We start from the raw sequence: 19191 nt of genomic DNA on the forward strand, positions 1-19191 counted from the left end.
GTTCTGACCAGTTTTGGAGAACCGGTAGTGGAAATTTTGAGTGGTTCAGAGAACTGTAAATACCACCTCTGGGGCAGCGGGTGGACAGCAGCATTGGGGACGGCGGGGCACTTTGCATTGCGGGAGCCGCCAAGCGCCTTTGCTGCAGACCCGGGCGCTTGGTTGCTCCGACGATGCAAATTCTCCCCCCCCCCTGGTGAGGCCGACCGCTGCCCTGCTGAGCTGCTTCGCAAAAGGATGCCCAGCTGAGCCTCACCAGGTATAAACCTCACCACACGTCACTGTCTTATATAGTATAGCCTTTATTGTCATAGTACATCATGTACAACGAAATTGGTTGTGTTAGGCTTTACAGAAGTTTATTGTACCTGACTAGTTTCTTATGTGGTCTCCTGGATGAGTGTTTTTCTGTTAAAGCTTGGCAGGGAGATGTGGGGCTGTCTTGGAGTAGCAAAAGTGTGCCCAAGGAACTCTGTGGCCCATGGACCCCAAGTAACCTTTTTCTAAAGCAGGGGATCCATGGAGTGTGAGTGTCAAGATGGCATCTGCGTATGCATGACTGAAACCCATTCCCATGTGAAATAAAGAACAGGGAAGAAAAAAGTGAAAAGAATGAGTGTCAGGGCTGCTTCCCTCAGTAACCAAGAAAGAAACCACTCAACTCCATTTTGCAGAATTAAGAGTACTTTTATTGGTTATGAGTAGATAGTAGCTAAGCAAAGCAAGATCTGAGGCAAAAGCGCACGTAATCATAGATATCAATATGTGACCCAACCCCCTCCCCTTGGCAACCCTATCCCATAGTCCAATCCAAACACCCTACAGGTATCATGTGGGAGACATCTTCAAAAATCATCATCAGGTTGGTATGCCGGACAGTTGGCCTTGGCAGCAACTCCTCTCTCTGCAGCATGCACAGTAGACGGTGAGAACAACTCCCTTATTACAGTCACTGCTGCACAGAATAATTCCCTCACCTAAATATCATGCCCCCCCTCCCCATTTCAATGGCAGCCAAAAAGCAAGCAGCAAAACAGAGGCTGACAATGAGAAAATGAGAACAAGAAAGCAATATGCAATTGTTTAAATTTTTATCTGCTAAGGCTTAGTTACAGGCTGCATTATAAATGAATAGATAATGCATTGGAGTGACTTAGAGTTTAAAAATTAATGTGTATACACTGTATCAGCTCAAGATGAAGATAGATATAGTATTTTTTTTAAAAAAGATGTATATAATCCTGCAGTTCTACGATGAATTTAGCTTGCTTGTAGTTTTAGAATTAAAAATGACAGATGTGCATACTGGTGAGTTGAGCAATGGCTAAGCTATTTGCAGAGACAAACACTAAGTGATTTAGGAAATCAAAACCAAATATCCGTATAGATGAAGAATGTAGGAGGGTTGAATTATTTGTGAAATAGACCTTGGATTAAATCAGCAATATACAACACTTGGTTTAAGATAAATAATTTTTTAGGTTGGATCAACAGAAGTACAATTTGTAAATATAAGAAGTCATTAATTCATTTTATTCTGATTTGGCCAGACCTCAGCTATTATGTCCATTTCTTGGATCTCTATTTAAAAAGATAAACCGTATCAGAAAAAAATAGGAAAATCAGCAAGACAATCAAGGAACTAGTAACTAAATAGTAATTAAAGAAATTGAAGGCGATAGGACTGTTTAGGCTTGAAAAGAAATGAATGATAACATTCTTCAGAGAAGAGATCACACACAAAAAAAGTCTAGACCAGGGGTGTCCAAATTTGGAACTTTAAGACTTGTGGACTTCAACTCCCAGAATTCCCCAGCAAGCCTGGTCTAGACCTTTATCACTCCAGAATGCAGGAGACAGAATAATGTCTTTAAGTTACAGAAAGGTGGATTCCTCTAAAATGTTAGAAAAAACTTAGTAAGAGCAACTTCACAGAAGAACCAATTACCCACCCTTTATTGACTAGTCAAGTGCCTGGCATGCTTTAATTTTTTTTTTATTTCTGCAGAAAATAGAAGTAGAGATCACATTGGACTCAATAGGCTAAAAGATCTCTTCCAACTGTATGGCTCATGCCACTTAGATAGTTAGTATTAACAATTTGAATTATTCAAATTTATTGTCAGATGAATGCATTTCTTAGAAGCATAACTTTAGTTATTTGAATGATATATGTGAATTATAGGTATGTCGATGGTTTCATTGCCCTGGATAATTTTTGTAATCTGTGTACCATTGGTTGCCCAAGATGTAGACAACTGAATCTAGTTTATGCCAGTTAGTACTTTAAAAGGGGGCAAGTGTATGAACGCTAAACTGGAACACAGGACAGAGGATGAATGGTTGGAAACAATGAAAGGTGTTTGCTAAAGACCAGGTCATCTACCTTAGTTCCTAGAAGGAAGTGGAGTCCAGTGGTGGGTTGCAGGCAGTATGCCCCGGTATAGGCATACCGGAGCCTGCTTGGAGCACCGAATACCATCCCGGTATGGTGCTCCAGAGAGCCCACCCGCCTGAGCTCCTTACCTGTCCTTTAAGCCTTTGGTGCTTCTGTGTACACGCATGGCATGTACGGCACCTGCACGATGCTCCACCGAGCAGCTGGAGTGTTGCGGATGATTGTGGAAATGTCACAGGCAAGTACTATGCATGCATGTTCTGCACGCATGTGCGCGCATGCCGTGCGTGTCCATGTGGGTGAAGCGGGGGCCATTCCAACTGGTACGAAATCCGGAACCCACCACTGATGGAGTCATATATTTTTTGAATTATTTGACCCTATATGAAGGTTTCTCAATATCTGCAAGGTGATTCTATAACTCACCAACATTTTAATTAAAAATAGTAATTGGTAGAACATTTTATTCAGAGTCCATGAGTCTCATTGTTTTTGAACAAAATTCTCACAAAAGAAAACTTGCCCTTTAAAAACCAAATTGCTATCTACTATCTGCCACAGGCAGGGAATGCTACCAGGTACAACAATAAAACCCATTTAAAGAATGCCAGGGTGTAATAAATAGCTCAGTGGAAATGCATCTTCTGCAGTCTAGGAATTGAAGACTGATAATTGTTTTTCAATGATATGGCTAAATAGATGATATTATCAGGTAGAGCCAAACAAATAATGGCTTTCTTCAGGAAAATAAGCAACAGTTGCATGCATATGTCTTCCTTTCATCACACTCTCTTGCTTCTCATCACAAAGAGATAAAAAAGACTTTCAACTTTCAGCTGAAATTCATGGGATTGCAGCTTGACTTGTGCTGCATAAGGATACCCATGCACCTATGAACATTTCACCATGACATCTACCAGGTGGCCTCTCTCATCTGATAATAATGATGACAATATGAGAAAATAGGAATATAAGATGCTTATATTGTAGGCAAACCTGCAATCCACAAGCATCATATTTATTTATTTTTAAATAAATCTGGATTCTACAGTAGCCGTACATATTATTTAGAAATACACCCCTCCAAAAAAAAACCACAAAAGCATACGAGGATGATCAAGAATATCTGGGAGTTAAAGGAGTTAGTGGGAACCTCAAACAATTGCCTTTCAGTAAATATGTTTGGCCTTGTCATGGCAAGCATTTTTATGGGCACCCAGTTAAGAATACTGAAAAAGAACGATGTTGCAACCAGTACTGCTGTGGTGGTAAAAAAAAAAAAGGTTGCTTTTAAGAAAAGCCAGATGCAGAGAAATGGAAGAATGACCCTTTGAACTTTAAAAGTGCATAGACAGAAAATTCCACTGCGGAAGCAAATGATCAAAGAAAGCCGGCTCTGTTGAGTTGTGATTGTGCTGGTCCTGGGTATTAAAAACATTGGCTCTTCTTAAACTACTCCCACAGTTTAAGGTATTTGCCTCACGTCTGTAGCAACAGCATTAATGGAGCAAAAGTGGGAGGTGGAGGGGAAAAGCAGAAACAGAAGAACCAGAATATTATTTTGAGATGGGGTCATGGCCAGATAGGTAACAGATTTATTGGACAGCATATTATAAAGCACTTACTGGCCAGCCAGACTGCTGCCTATGTCTGAAAATGACAGCCCATGCAACTGTTTCTTGTATTTTGTCCTGCCCTGTGGAGAAAGGAATATCCAGAAGCACAAAGTTGGCCTGGAGCTAGTGTCCCTTTGAAGAGACTACCCTGGCCTTCAGGGGATGGAATGCTTAATTCCTTGACCATGACTCCAGCCCAAGGCACCAAACCAGAGGTGATATTCAACTGATTCTCTCCAGTTAGCAATAGCAATAGCAGTAGACTTATATACCGCTTCATAGGCCTTTCAGGCCTCTCTAAGCGGTTTACAGAGAGTCAGCATATTGCCCCCAACAATCTGGGTCCTCATTTTACCCACCTCGGAAGGATGGAAGGCTGAGTCAACCCTGAGCCGGTGAGATTTGAACCGCTGACCTGCTGATCTAGCAGTAGCCTGCAGTGCTGCTTTTAACCACTGCGCCACCTTTGGCTCAGTTCAGAAAAACTGGTAGCGGTGGCTGCAGGAGGCTCCACCCAACCGCCCCAATGTAATGCTCAAGCACTGCGCATACACAGAAGGCAGTGGACATGTGCAGATGTGGCGCATGCGCTCATATTTGCAAACCGGTAGGGAAGGGAAGGGAAACCCACCGCTGCACCAAACCCTAGTAAAATCCCTAAAAATGAATCTGAAACTGCCTACAAATTTGAGCATACATGTATTAACAACATCCAAAGGATGCAGGGGGCTAGAAGTTTTTGCAGTCCAATTGAGCGCATGGAAGGCCTTTATCAGAGGCTTATTGTAGAAATGCTGGGCCATTCCAGCCTTTTTCATTGGGACTAACTTCCAGATTCAGCTGTTTCCAATGGTACCCAGTGACCCTTTCTAGTTATTCAGCAGTGCCAAAGTCATTCTTCCTTTGCTAAGATCTCACCAGATACTGCAGACAATGCAGAGGAAACTCTCCCCAATAAATTGTGAAGCACAGCTTGTCTTTTTATGGTACATATCTATGGAACATCAACAGATATTTTAGAAAAGTACTGCTGTGACACATAGAATCAGCTCCAGTGCAGGGTAGAACTTGCTAAAGATCTTTTTTTTTAGAGAAAACCTGTGGAGCATTTTCATGAATTCTATCATATGCAGGATATGGGCAGTTCCTGAGTACATCCTCTCTGCAAGTTAAAACAGAATAGATGGAAGTCGGGAAAGGCTAGATGAGGAGAAAGGCTGTCAAGAACAACATAACTGCACTTACTATGCTTGAGTGATTGCTAGGGGAAATTTTCCCCCCCAGGATGACCCTTGCCATCTGCTGGCAATCACAGCACAGGAAAATGGGGCTGGAAAACCTGTGATTAATGACACAGTATTCCAGAGAGACTACATTAGCTCCTTGCTCTGGAGAATGGAAACATCTGCAGCCACGCCAACAACTAGTTTTCTCATTGCGGCATTTACTCCTGAAGGGCACAGGAGCAAATTGATGTGCTATAGACAAAAAGCTAGGTGTAAATGCCCACTTCTCCAAAAACAGGCAGCAGATCTATTCTCAATTACTGTGCCAAGGAAATAGCTATTACTTTAAAATGGTTTGGATTAGATCTGTTTAGGATGTGCTAAGAAGGAAACAAAGAGCAGAACTAGGGAAATAAATATATATAGACTCCTCTTCTGACATCATTCAAGCATAAGAGGAACAAGGAAGGAATGGAGATTCAAACTTGCATACAATATCTCTTCACACTTGAAGCCCACTCAACCCAAGTGTGCATGGAATGGTTGCACGTTTTCAGTGGTGATACACAGCTTTGTGACTACAGCAGGGGTGGGTTCCTGCCAGTTCTAACCTCTTCTATAGAAGAGGTTCCACAAATCTGCAGTGCCGTTTAGAACCGGTTCCAGCTCCCTTCCCCCGCTCATCTGCACATTATCAAGATGAAGAGAGAGAGGAGGAATTCTGGGAGTTGAAGTCCACAAGTCTTAAAGCTGTCACGTTTGAACAACCCTGGGGTTTTTCTTCTAAAGGGTTACAGGTGCAATGGTCTTGTAACTTGACAGTTTTAAGACTTGTGTGCTTCAAATGCCAGAGTTTCAACATTTTGGTTGCTAAGCAAGAGCGTTGTTAAGTGAGTTTCACCACATTTTACAAGTTGGCCATGCCCACCCAGTCACATGACTGCCAAGGCACTCCCGCCTGGTCACATGGCTGGCAAGCCACTCCCATAAAGCAGGCCACACCTACAGAAGAGATTCTAAAAAAAATTGAAACCCACCACTGGACTGCAGCAACCCATGAAGATGTCTACATGTCTCTTCTGCCTTTTTTTTTAGTTCAAGTGGCATCCGTGAGCCCTTCGATATGCTTTCTTTGGTCACAACAGTTCTGTAAAATAGGTTAAATTAAGTCAGAGTGACAGGTTCAAGGTCAGCTGAGTGTTTCGTGCTATTTCTATTCATTCTTGGGTGTGTGTTTTTGTTGATACTTCTCTTTGTTACCTTCTCCCAGGGCTTCCTCCCATTGCATGAGTTCAGTGATTTATGCTTTGATCCACAGGCACCCAGACTAATCTCTGACTTCGATAACATTTTACTTTGACATTAATCCTTGGTGATGTGTACTGTTTTGCTTACTTACCCACATGGTCTTTATTAAAAGAGCACATTAAGTTTTACATAGTATTAATCAGCTCAACAGCATGTGGTGGAAAATTGCCTGGTGTCCCAAAGGGAGTCAGAGGTGGTAAACCAATAGGTCAGATTAGACCCCCACCAAGCTGAATCATAGCCTTTTTATTGCTTCTGGCAGGCTGATTCATCAGAGCCCCACCTACTACTAGGTATCCACCCACTTCCAAAAAACTTTTATTTTTCATTTGTTCTAGGAGCCTGGAATAACACCCACATTTCCAGATTAATGTACAGGTTGCATCTCCCTGGAAAGGGAGTTTTAGTTATATGCTTCGACTGTTAGCCTCCTGAAATGCTATTCTGGATGCCAAATCTTAGACCACATTGTTGTTCCAACATGGCAGCCCTTGAGTAATGATGGATTAAGTTCTCCCTGACAAAAGGCCATGGGAATGTGGCGGAGAAAATACAAACGTGCCTGACATAATGACAACACTGTTATAGGTATCTTGGAGGATTGTTTAGATCTGTTTCAGTCTGGGTTCCAATCTGGTTATAGAATGCAATCAGTTAGCTAACCACAGCAGCCAAACTTCCATTAGGTCCTTCCCTAAACCCATTTCCACTTAACCACGACACAAAGATACTCAGGTGACTTTTTTCTTTTTTTCCCCGACAGATTTTTTAATTATTTTTTCCCTTCTACAACACCTTACAGTCATTATACATCAACATTGTTATGTCATCATACCTGTACATGTATATAATATTTCGCTTCTATATTTACACACTTTATACACAGTTCTATATATATTTATATATATATTGTTTTTTGGCTTAATTAATTTTGTTCCTGTTTTGCAGCCATTTGTACCAATTGTTCCAAATTTCATAATATTCCGACTCTTCTTTATCTTTTAATTTCAGTGTTAATTTGTCCATCTCTGCACAATCCAAAGTTTTTTTTATCACTAATTCATCCGAGGGGGTATTATTTTGTTTCCAACATTGGGCAAATGCTATTCTAGCTGTAGTTAGCAGATGTGTTAATATGTGACTTTTTTTACCTGTTGCATCTCCATGGCATTAATTTTATCCCCAGCACAAGTGTGAGAGAGACTTAAGTTTTCTTTATCTGTAACAGTGTTAAAGTCATGTGTTCCCCCTTGGTCCTTCTGGACTAGCCCTAAGAAGGGCTATTCCAATTTAAAGTAGTCTTGGCACAGGAATGATCTGCAATGCTTCATTCTTCATCTTCGTGATGATGCAGTCAGGACACAACTCTCTTAAGCTCCTACTGGCCAATTTACAGGATACTGTAAAAATCTCCATTCCCTCCCGATCAGCAGGGACTCAGAAGGCAGAGAATAGATGGAGATGGGGCCAGTCAGAGGTGGTATTTACCAGTTCTCTGAACTACTCAAAATTTCTGCTATGGTTCTGCAGAACTGGTCAGAACCTGCTGAATACCACCTCTTATGCACTGTTGATTTGTTGTTTGCCCAGAGCATTTGTTTCAGGCACCGGCCAAACTTACCCAAGGCCACTGCATCATAGATTAAGGAGAGTATGTTTTCCACTATCTACATATATTGGTTGTGAGGGCAAAATAAAGTCAGGGGAAATCTACCAATTGCTGCCTTAAATTATCTCATAACAAAGTTGTGAGGACAACCAGTTCCAAGACTCATTAAGGAGGCAAATTATTGCTCAGCTGTCAGGACAGTGCAAATTGTGCTGGTATATTTTTTCTGCAGACTCAATGACCAGAGGAATGCCCATTAACATGACCATGAGAAAGAGGCCTTGCTGTGAGAGGCTTTAAAGAATCATCTTATCTGCAGTGCTGTTTAATATTTATGTGTAGCTACCAGGCCCAAGACAGGACTGTGGCAGCAAATACAGAAGTTATCTAATTATTTTTCCCCTCTTGAATGCAGCTGATTCCTTGCGAAAGCACAGTCTTCATTAACTCTACATGCTTAGAAAGCAAATACGAGCAGAGAGCAGGGACAGAAGATCAGAAAAGCAAAATCAATGAACAAACATGATGGTATGTTATTTTCCTCATATTACTACATATTTTCCCCTCTTCCCACCTCTGTAAGTTTGTCACTGTTCAGCTATATATGGTTAAGCCCCAACACATTTGAAATTTTATCTATTTCTTAACTAGCTGGATACCATTGCTTCACAATGAAAGTATGTGATCAGCCTATGCAGTACTTCTGAGTGAAGGAGTGGGACATCTGCCGGTGTGAACTGAGATAACGGAATGTGAGGCAACTAGCAGTTGGAACAGAGTTCTTTTCAGGTGGGGAGGTGGAGTAGAACTCCTTAGCATCAGAGTGTGTCAATTACTGTATAAGAATTACTAATGATCTGATGGTCATTTCAAAAAATTCTTTCTTAGCAAACACCTAGAAGCCAAGAGGAACACATATGCCACATTTCAAGTTTGTAGGCTTTACGGTTCTGGAGATTTTTTTTTTGTTGGCTGCAGAACTGCCTAATTCAATTCCTCTAAGTTCTAGCAAAGATTTTTTTTTTTTTTGCAATTGTACATCTGTGAAGTTTCTACTCCATGTTTTGCTTTTTCCTGGTGAGATGCTTTTGGGTGACTATATTAGGCTTCTGTTTTCCATTGCAGGAGCTTCATCAGCCTTATGATAGCAGTGAAACAACCTGATTCCAGTCTCTTTTCCCTTGGTTTTGGTGTCACTAGCTTAGCATTAGCTATTCATCATTCTGTATTGCCCACAAAAACTCTGTCACTATGATGGGTGGTTTGGGTAAAAGGGAGAAATTCTGCATTGCAAAGATCTCTAGTGAGAGAAGCACCTCTCTGTTTGGTCTGTGTATATAACAAATGCATTTTTCACACATCAAAATTAATGTCACCCATCTACTTACATGAGAGAAAATAAAGGATTCACATAATGAATGTGATATCACAAATCACCAGTAAAATCATCTTTGACGACTTCTTCTGATTCTTCCAATTTCGATTAGGTAGAATGCACATTGTCTTTTAAGACACGATTTCATAAGAAAAGTGTCTAGACCTGCATCCTCTTTTTGTTTTTTGTTTTAAGTTTTTCATTAGAACATTAAAAACATTGGACATAGTGCAACATTTCTGGCATAAATGTTTCCATATAGTGATTGGATCTTACAACGATTACATTTCATATCCATTACATAGGTATGTATAATCAGTCAGATTACCTGTCCATTGATCCTTTCTTTTATATAATTACTAATCATACAAATACATATCCATTTCTAACCATTGGTACCATTTGTCCCAGATTGTGTGATATTCCGTCTCATCCTTGTCTTTGAGCTCTAGAGTCAGTCTGTCCATTTCTGTGCACGTCAGTATTTTATTTATTATTTCTTGTTCCAAGGGAGTTTCTTTATTTTTCCATTTTTGGTGCAAAAACCAGTCTTGCCGCCATAGACTTGTATGTACTACCTTCTGCTCTGTTAACAATATATTCCACATTCACAGGGTATTTCCATACATGGACTTCGCTGCAGTTGAGAATAAGCTCTGGACCTGCTTAATCTCACAATGTGGCAGAGAACAAAATCAATTTATAACCATGCATGATGTTTCAGGACACCATTGTTTTCTCTCTAATCCTCTAGAATTTATTAGCAGGAATTCCCCATTGGCAGGAACTTTGCTTCTGTCTGCCTCCTGGTTCCCCCTCTTCCCATCCCACAAATATCACAGCACTGTTCTTTCTATTTCAAGATTAGCAGAAATTGCAATCTTGGAGTTGGGGAAATCTCCGTTTCAAATTGTTTCTAAGAAATCAGGAAGGAGTACAAGGAAGGGGAGACCATTTGGAAGTGCTTGTACATATTATTCTGATTTCAGAATTGCTTACACTGATCTCATTCAAGCCTGTTTTTATGTGACTTGATGGCACTGGTGGGACAGAAATCTAAAGAGCACAAGAGAAGGCAACAATCACATACATATTCCGAATTCAAAGTAAAATCCACCCAGTCAGCCTACTAAATGAATTACAGTTGTCCTCACCATTTGCAACCTTCCCAGCAGGTTTTCCGGCATGCAAAGTCAATGGGGAAGCTGAATTCACTTCATGACCACATGAGTCACTTAACAGTTACAGTGTTTCACTTAATACTGTTTGGAGGGGGGAGGTAAAATCAGGCACCACCTTGCTTAGTAATGGAAATTCTGGTTCCATTTATGGTCCTAACCACAGGTGGTCTTTGACCTACGACCATAATTAAGCCCAAAATTTATGTTGTTAAATGAGACATTTGTTAAGTGAGTTTTGCCCCATTTACCGATCTTTATTGCCACAGTTGTTAAGTGAATCACTGCAATTGATGGTCATGCCACTTTTTTCACTAAATGAACTGTTGTAAGTTGAGGACTACCTGTACTTAATATCTTATTGAATAAGATATTTTTGAGTTTCAGCACATGTTGAAAACTGGAAAGGGATTGCCTGAATCTCCTATCCTTGAGGCTGTCCTTGGATGTTGTTGCAAGGAGGGGAAAGCGCTGCTTTAACAGCTTTGTACATCATCTAAGGCCAACATAAACTGGCCTCACTCATGGTCTGAAGAAAGCTGAAGACAATGTCACAATAACAGCAGAGAAAAAACATTTTGCAGGCAAAAATTTATGCCATGGTTAAATCTGAGTGGGCTTGGAAAAACTGTGGTCCTGGCAGGTAATATAAGCAAGAAGCAGGTGTTTTAGGCTGCAATTATATTACTCATTTATCTGTAACCTCCACTGAATGCAATAGATTAGTTATTGTTGAGTGGGTTTGCTAGGCTGCTATGCAGAAGCTGTTTATACTGTTTCCTTGTACTGTGTGAATTAATTCACTAAATTGATATGATGAAAATCAGTAAATCATCACAACTTATTTAACTGCCCTATTCTGGGCAAACTGATAAAATGGGAAGGGAGGGCAGGCAGAATGTATTTTGTCTGCTGCTATTTGTCTAAGGACTCCAATATAAGTCCTGCTTCTGAGTCATATCTGTTTTAAATTATGCATTTGAATTATCTCATATAAGCAGCTTGTGTGAGTAGCATAGGACAAATGCAATCATTCTGCAGCGCAGAAACCAAGAAACTAATATCTAGAAGCAGAAGCCATGCAAGGAACCCACAGTGTATCAGTTGGGTCAGTTAAAATGCAGCTACGCTTCTTGATTTCAGCTGAAAGGATTAATTTGATGTATGCATTCATTGAAATATGTCAGACCTTCCCCCATGGCTTTCAGCAGACTTGCAAAGATGGAAATAAAACATTTTTTTTTGAAGTTTTAAAATTCATGCAAAACTCCCTCTAAAACTCCCAAGTGACAATGTCTCACAATGCTTCTATCAGATGCTGGATTGTTTACTTAGCAAACCTTCAAAGGACAGGGCCTTCGAAAGCTGTTGAACAACTATTTCATTACGCCACATTTGTACAAGTCACAAGTGAGACACAGAGAGACGTCATCAAGAAAAGAGGCCGTCTATATCAAAACCCTGACACGATTATGAATTGTGATGTGAGTAGGGAGACCTCACTTAAGGCCTGGGCTCTAGTTTGGAACTAGTTCTGGAGCTGTGCAATCGTACAGTCTTGACTGGTTTTGAGTGCTGAATTAAATGGGTGGGGGTGCATATTTCAATTTGGAGCAAAGTACTGTATTTTTGGCAATGCTGGAATTCCTATGGCAGTGATGGCGAACCTTTCTGGCACTGAGTGCCCAAACCAGAATGTGTGTGGATGGCATGCACCTGCGGGCGCTGGAAACCTGAAGACCAGCTGGTTGGCACATGTATGCCTGTTTTTTATCCATTTTCAGGCCATTTTTCGGATCATTTTCAGGTTGTTTTCTGGCGCTCCGGCCGGCACCCACAAAGACCAGCTGGCCAGCACACAGGTGCGCACCAGAAAATAGAAGAACAGCTGACAATGGTGCGCATGCCCACAGAGCGGGCTATGCGTGCCACCTCTGGCATACATGCCAGAGGTTCGCCATCACGGTCCTATGGGCTTCTGCTGGGTTTTCCCATTAGTAAGAATCTTTTCCTCAACCACCTCCTAGAGCCTAGATTTCAGATGCCCAAACAGTTCGTTCAATAAAAAAGTGCTGAATATCATCTTTTCACAAGAATTGCTTGCCAATTTATTTTCATTTGAATAAACAAATGCAGCAAAGGCTAAAGGAGTGGAGAAAGTTCTACAAGTAAACATTGACTTAACAGCCACAATTGGGACTGAAATTTCTGTTGCTAAGCAAGGCATTTATTGAGTGACACCCAATTTTACAATCTTTCTTGTCACAATTGTTAAATCACTAGAGTTGTTGACTAAAACAAGCAATCATCAAACAAATCCAGTTTCCCCCATTTACTTTGCTTATTGGAAGCTGGCTGGGAAGCTCACAAATGGCAATCACATGATCTTATGATACTGCAATTATCCTAAATGCAAGACGGTTGCCAAGTGCCCAAATTTTGATCATGTGACCAGGGGGGTGCTGCAACTGTTGTAAATGTGTGAGCAGCAATCGTAAGTCATTTTTTCAGTGATGGACAGGGGTGGGTTTCAACTGGTTCGCGGCAGTCCCTGCGAACTGGTTGGTCGCCGAACCCGGAAGTAAGTAACTTCCGGGAACGGCGAAGGGCGCGCCTGCCCGCCCGCGGTCCTTACCCGGTTTTGACGAGTTCTGCGCTTCCACGCATGCGCAGGACGCATACAGCGCCTGCGCGATCGTCCAGGAGCAGCTGGAGCATCGCACAGACACTAGTACGCATGTGTGCACCGCGCGCGTGCATGAGGACGCCGCCGGCCCCGTTCCAACCGAACCAGTTGGAACGGGGCGAGAAACCCACCCCTGGTGCAGGACTACCTGTACATAATTTGTTTTATTTCTCTTTTCATGGAATGGGAATAAGGAACTTTTTGTCTCACCAGATTCCATGACAACCTCAGTTCGGGGCTGTGAAGAAGATCACAGATTTATTTCAAGCTGCTTTTAAGGGACTAGCACTGCTAGCAGAGGTGGTATTCAGCCAGTTCGGACCGGTTTGGGTGAACCAATAGCTCTGATGATCAGCTGGCCCTGCCCACCTGCACCCGCCCTATCCTGTCCTTTATTTCTTGCTTTCTAGCTCATCTCAATTGCACGGCACAGCTGATTTCCCCCCTCACTGTTCACTTACCATTGCTGACTTGGAAGGTAAGCAGCTGAACCTCTAAATGCTCCATTTTCAGTGCTGCGTGCAAGCGCTTTAGGTGTGCATGTGCGTGTGAAGCACATGCTTAGCAAATCGGTCGTTAAATTGGCAGCATTCCACCACTGACTGCTAGTATGGAAATATTTAGATCAACAGTATGGCCATAAAACACCTTTCACCCTTTTCACTTAAGTGGAAAAGTCCATAACCAAAATTGCCTTCCTTCCTGCCGGAAGATATGTTTTCCTAGATAGCTGAATCTAGGAAATTCTCCTCAACCCTCAGTTACTTTAGACGGTGTTTGGAAATGGAGAGATGCATTCTGTTAAAGTGAAATGGAGCCAATGCCCTTCACTTGTTATCTGAGACAAAGCTGCAGGTTTGCCTAACGACATTGAGGAAGTTCAGAATTATTGGGGCATTTTACATTTTGTGTAAGTTGGTTCCTGGGGCAGAAGCATCTGTCTTGGAGAAGATGAGTGCTGTCACAGGAATGCAGACACACTATAAAGAAGAGGAGGGGGAGGGGGATACGTAAACTCAAGATGGAAAGAAGAGGCAATTGAAGAGCAGAAGAGACAAGGAAGCATTTCTTAGGCACTTCACAAACAATGTGTATTTAGAGATGCTGCTTCTTTTGTTGGGTGGAAAAGCAAGTTTGTTTTTCTGCATGAAGAGCGATGCAGGGGCGTTTCCTTGTTTACTTATTATGTGAGAGGAAAGTATTCATGGCACTCCAAGAGGTTTCTCCACATACTTCTTAAGAGCAGCTAGCACAGAGGAATTGGATGTAGGCTCAGTGGTGAAATATGACTTGATTGTTGCAAAAGGTCTTTGGGTCAAGCTGTAGTATCTCTAGTTAAATGGGGGACTGGAGAGTTGCTGCTACTGAGGATGGCATGATTGGCCAAGATTGGTGTTTTTCAAACTTAGCAATTGTAATACCGGCTAGAGGAGTCTGAGACTTGGTTCAGATATCTTAAAATTGCCAGGTTTTAAAAACACTGGCCTGGATGGGACCTGAGGTAGCTTCCTGTGATGTTAAAAAGGAAAAGAAATACAATTCCTTCCATAGTTGTGCATTTCCAAAATTGTCTTCCCCAATTTATTTATAGATACAATAATAAAAAAGGGCAAAAGTTGAATATGCCCAGTTAACTTGATGGGTGCTTTTGTAGTGTTTTCATAACTTTAGGAAGTTCAACCTAACCCTTCATGGCCCTGACCGATAGTTAAACTTGCCTTTGTTTTTTTGATTAAAAATAGACCTCACCTCTCTAGCTTCTGATATGACAATGCATGACTTCCTTTTGCCACTTTTGTTTTCCTGTAAATAATTCTGCAGGCTGTTTTTTTTAATTGCTTGAAAGCAGACCATGCACAAGAAGAGCATTTTAGATGGACAGCATTTTGGTTTGTAGAATCATAACTAATGCTATTGTAATACTAAGGAAGATTGTTCCTGTTTTCTCCAAAATATAAATTTGTGGTTGTGTTGTCATTCAGAGCTGATCCCCATTAGTAACAATGGTAGAAAATTTATTTATTTATTTATTGAATTTATAGGCCGCCCAATCCCGAAGGACTCCGGGCGGCTTACAAAGAGGAAGGAAAAAAGAAAAGAAAAATAAAAAGAATAGTTTAAAATTCTCAACACGCACTCGATCCAATCGGGGCTGGACCTTAACAATAAGGTCAACAGCCCCAGGCCTGCGGAACAGCCAGGTTTTAACAGCTTTCCTGAAGGCCATGAGAGTGGGTAAGGTCCGGACCTCTGGGGGTAGCTGATTCCACAGGGTCGGAGCAGCCACAGAGAAGGCTCTCCTCCAGGGGCCCGCCAGCCGACATTGTCCGGCTGACGGCATCCGAAGGAGGCCCAATCTGTGGGATCTTATCAGCCGTTAGGAGGTATGTGGCAGTAGGCGGTCTCGCAGATACGCTGGTCCTAAGCCATGTAGGGCTTTAAAGGTAATAACCTAAGTCAATGTGCCTGTATTTTGCCTTGATGAAGCACTTTTCCCCTGAAAGGAGTATTAACAGAATAACAGAGTTGGAAGGGACCTTGAAGGTCTTCTAGTCCAACCCCCTGCTCAGGCAGGAAACCCTGTCCCATTTCAGAAAAATGGTTGTCCAACCTCTTCTTATAAACCTCCAGTGTTGTGGCATCCACAACTTCTGGAGGCAAGTCCTCCCACTGATTAATTTTTCTAACAGTCAGGAAATTTCTCCTTAGTTCTAGGTTGGTTATCTCCTTGATTAATTTCCATTAGTTGCCTCTGCCTTGTTGAAAATTGAGGAAAGGCATACCTGCTTTGGCAAGGAATTCAGCTTCTGTGTTATCTGGCAAGGTGATGTGACAGCCTGCTCTTTGACTTTGAGGTGCCATTTCAACTTGCAAGTTTCTAAGTGACATATCACCTTAAAGATTTTCAGGATCATGATGATCATTTACTTTGAAGGATAAATTATTCAAACATTTAGTTAGAGTTTTTTTTTATAAAATATATATATGATTTTTCAGATACGATAAAATTTTGAAATTTGAAAAATCTAGGGCCATCAGATTCCACCCAAAATATCTAGAGGCTCCTTGGATGGCAGTAGCTCTATGCTACCATCTGGTGGTCATTGAGATGTTTTTCAAACCCCAATCCTCATGTGTTATTCTCCGATTTGGAATAGGAAAACTAAATAGAAGTATTCCTTCCTTTCCTGGATGGATTGCCTCTAGAAAACTCTTTTTCTTTATTGAAAAGAAATGACAAAAAATGAATTGCAACTCAACGGGGTGGTGTGTATTCAAAAATATAAATGGAGGTTCCACAAATTCATCTCACTACCGTCTTGCAAAATTCAAATCAAGTGCAGTATGCTAAGAAAGGACAACCTGCATTTCTGTTTAAAAGCAGAGGAATGTTACTTAAGGTTAGGTTTGTGCACTAAGGGCTGTTGGCATTGTTGTCTTTCTGCATATCCTCTTTGCATGTGGGTAGAAACACATTTAAATCAAAGACATCAGTATAGACCCGTCCACAGATGCAGCCTCTGAATACAGCTTGGAAAAGCTTGTTAACGTGTGTGTGTGTGTGTGTGTGTGTGTGTGTGTGTGTTTTAAAGAGAGGTAGTCAAGACACTGAAAAAGGCCACTGTCCATACAGAGCATTACCTGATTTGCATGCAGACAAAGGCCTCTGAATGAGATGCACATTTACTCTGGCAGCTGGGATTCTGCCTTCTGAGAGGAAGGGGAAATGCAGTGACCTTTAAAGGTCCACGTTTATTTTGATTTTTAAAGTATGCTTGAAGGAAAGGGAGAGAGAGAACTGCAACAGTGGGGGTAAACAGAAAAACGTGCAGCACATCAAGGATTTTTAATTCCAGATCAACAGTTGAAGCAATAAACGACCTGCTGCCCAGTGTTGCATCCTAAATTACACAATTAAAAATAAAGAAACCTGAAGTACCCAGGAGTGGACTTTTCTGTAGGACCATCAGCTGTGTTCAGTTTAATGTCCAAAATAATGCCCAAATGTTGGCATTCTTTACTTCTAAATGTTATGTTGAACTTTAGACTGTGGGCTTTTGGATACCCATAAAAATCAGTGTAAATTCTGTATGCCAGAAGTCTACTCAGTGCTCAGTTTATGCCATAATTGGGGAGATGAATTCTAAAGTCTGGTACTAAAAACCTTTTGCATTTGGCCATAAACTATACACTGCAATCAGTGGTGGGTTCCTATCAGTTTGGACTGGTTCGGCCAAACCGGTAGTGATTTAGCGGCCTGGGTTGCTGGAACTGGCAACAACCCAGGCCTGCCACACCCCCGAACCGGTTACCTAGGCAGCACTGGTAGCACCACCATCTTGTTTTTCAGTTCTGTGCATGCACAGAACAATTTCAATTACACTGTGCATGTGCGTGAAGCACGCACATGAGCAAACCAGCAGTAGTGCCTGCTGGAACCCACCCCTGCCTGCTATTGAGTGCTAGCTGTCTCTTACAATCACTGGGAATAAGCATAGAAAATCCCCTGGAAAAGTATGATATAAATTATAGCAGATTTTTCCAGAATCATAAAGAGACTGGATGCTAAAAGAATTGAAGCACATAATATTCGTGTTCTGGGGTTGAATTCTTTATATACCCACTACCTGCTTTTCAAGACTGTACCATCCACTAAATAAATAGGTTAGAATTGCTTTGAATATGCAAGAAAGTTACAGTGAAAAGTGATGAATCACAGGATACGTGCTTTTGATCTCATACTTTAAAAACACTATAGAGTAAAATAAGCAGAAACTAGCTAACTACAGTATCTGAGCACTAAGATCTAGTATGTACACTGATGCTAATTCTAGCTTTTGACTAGAGATGTTAATGTACAGCAGCCTTAAGCTACTGGTGTCTCAGGCTGAAACCAGCTGGAAATGAAAACTTTAAAAAAATGCTATGCAGATTTCAAAGATGCTGGCTGGATGTCTGTTCCCACAGCACCTGATAGATTCCCCTGCTGCTTTACCCTACCCATCCATCCCGGGAAGCAAGCAATAATTGTTTTTATTTCTATAGTTTGGTTTTGAGGATGTGGTCTTTCCATTCACACATATAGGTCCTTTGTGTGATCTTCAATGTATGAACTCCATTCTCTTCCATGACACCTGCTGATCTGAGCGGTCCACCAATGAAAAAGCATAAGATGGAAACACCAGAGTTTTACCATTTTTCTAGTCTAGTCTTGTTAATTTACAAAGATGAAAGGACCACTGTATCATATGCAGCTGCAGATGGGAATAATGAACCAGTGCTTCAAAATATCTCTTAGCAGAGGTATGAAATGATCCATATCAGTGGTGTATTAACCATTAAGCAGACTAAGCACGTGCTTAGGGCATCAGGCCCAAAGGAGACATCACAAAGTTGAGAAAGAAAGAAAAAAGAATTTGTACAGTATGTACAAAGGAGGGGGGGCACCAAGATTTGTCAGTGCTTAGGGCACCAGTGAGCCTTAATCCACCACTGATCCATATCATTCCTGAGACCTGCCTCTTCAAGCCCAGTGAGCTTTAGTTTTTACATGGGCCTGTTCCTTCCCTTGCCCCAAAATGGCCATGTTGTGGCCCTCCAGCAACCAGTGAAGCTAGCAGCAGATCTGGACAGTGAGGAGGTGAGGAGGAGCATGGCCCAGTCCTCGAGTCTGGGAAGGCTCTGATGAGGGCTCTCTGTCAAAGGCAGAGAGGGGGCCAGAGCTGTATGCCAGTTATCAGCTGCTTTCAGAGTCAGACATCAGTGAGGAAGATGAAAACAGCTGGAGCCTATTC

This window comes from Thamnophis sirtalis, unplaced genomic scaffold (genome assembly GCF_051295495.1).
Source record: "Thamnophis sirtalis isolate CommonGarterSnake01/CBP01778 unplaced genomic scaffold, rThaSir2_p1.2 scaffold_7, whole genome shotgun sequence".
In the NCBI taxonomy this organism is placed as follows: Eukaryota; Metazoa; Chordata; class Lepidosauria; order Squamata; family Natricidae; genus Thamnophis; species Thamnophis sirtalis.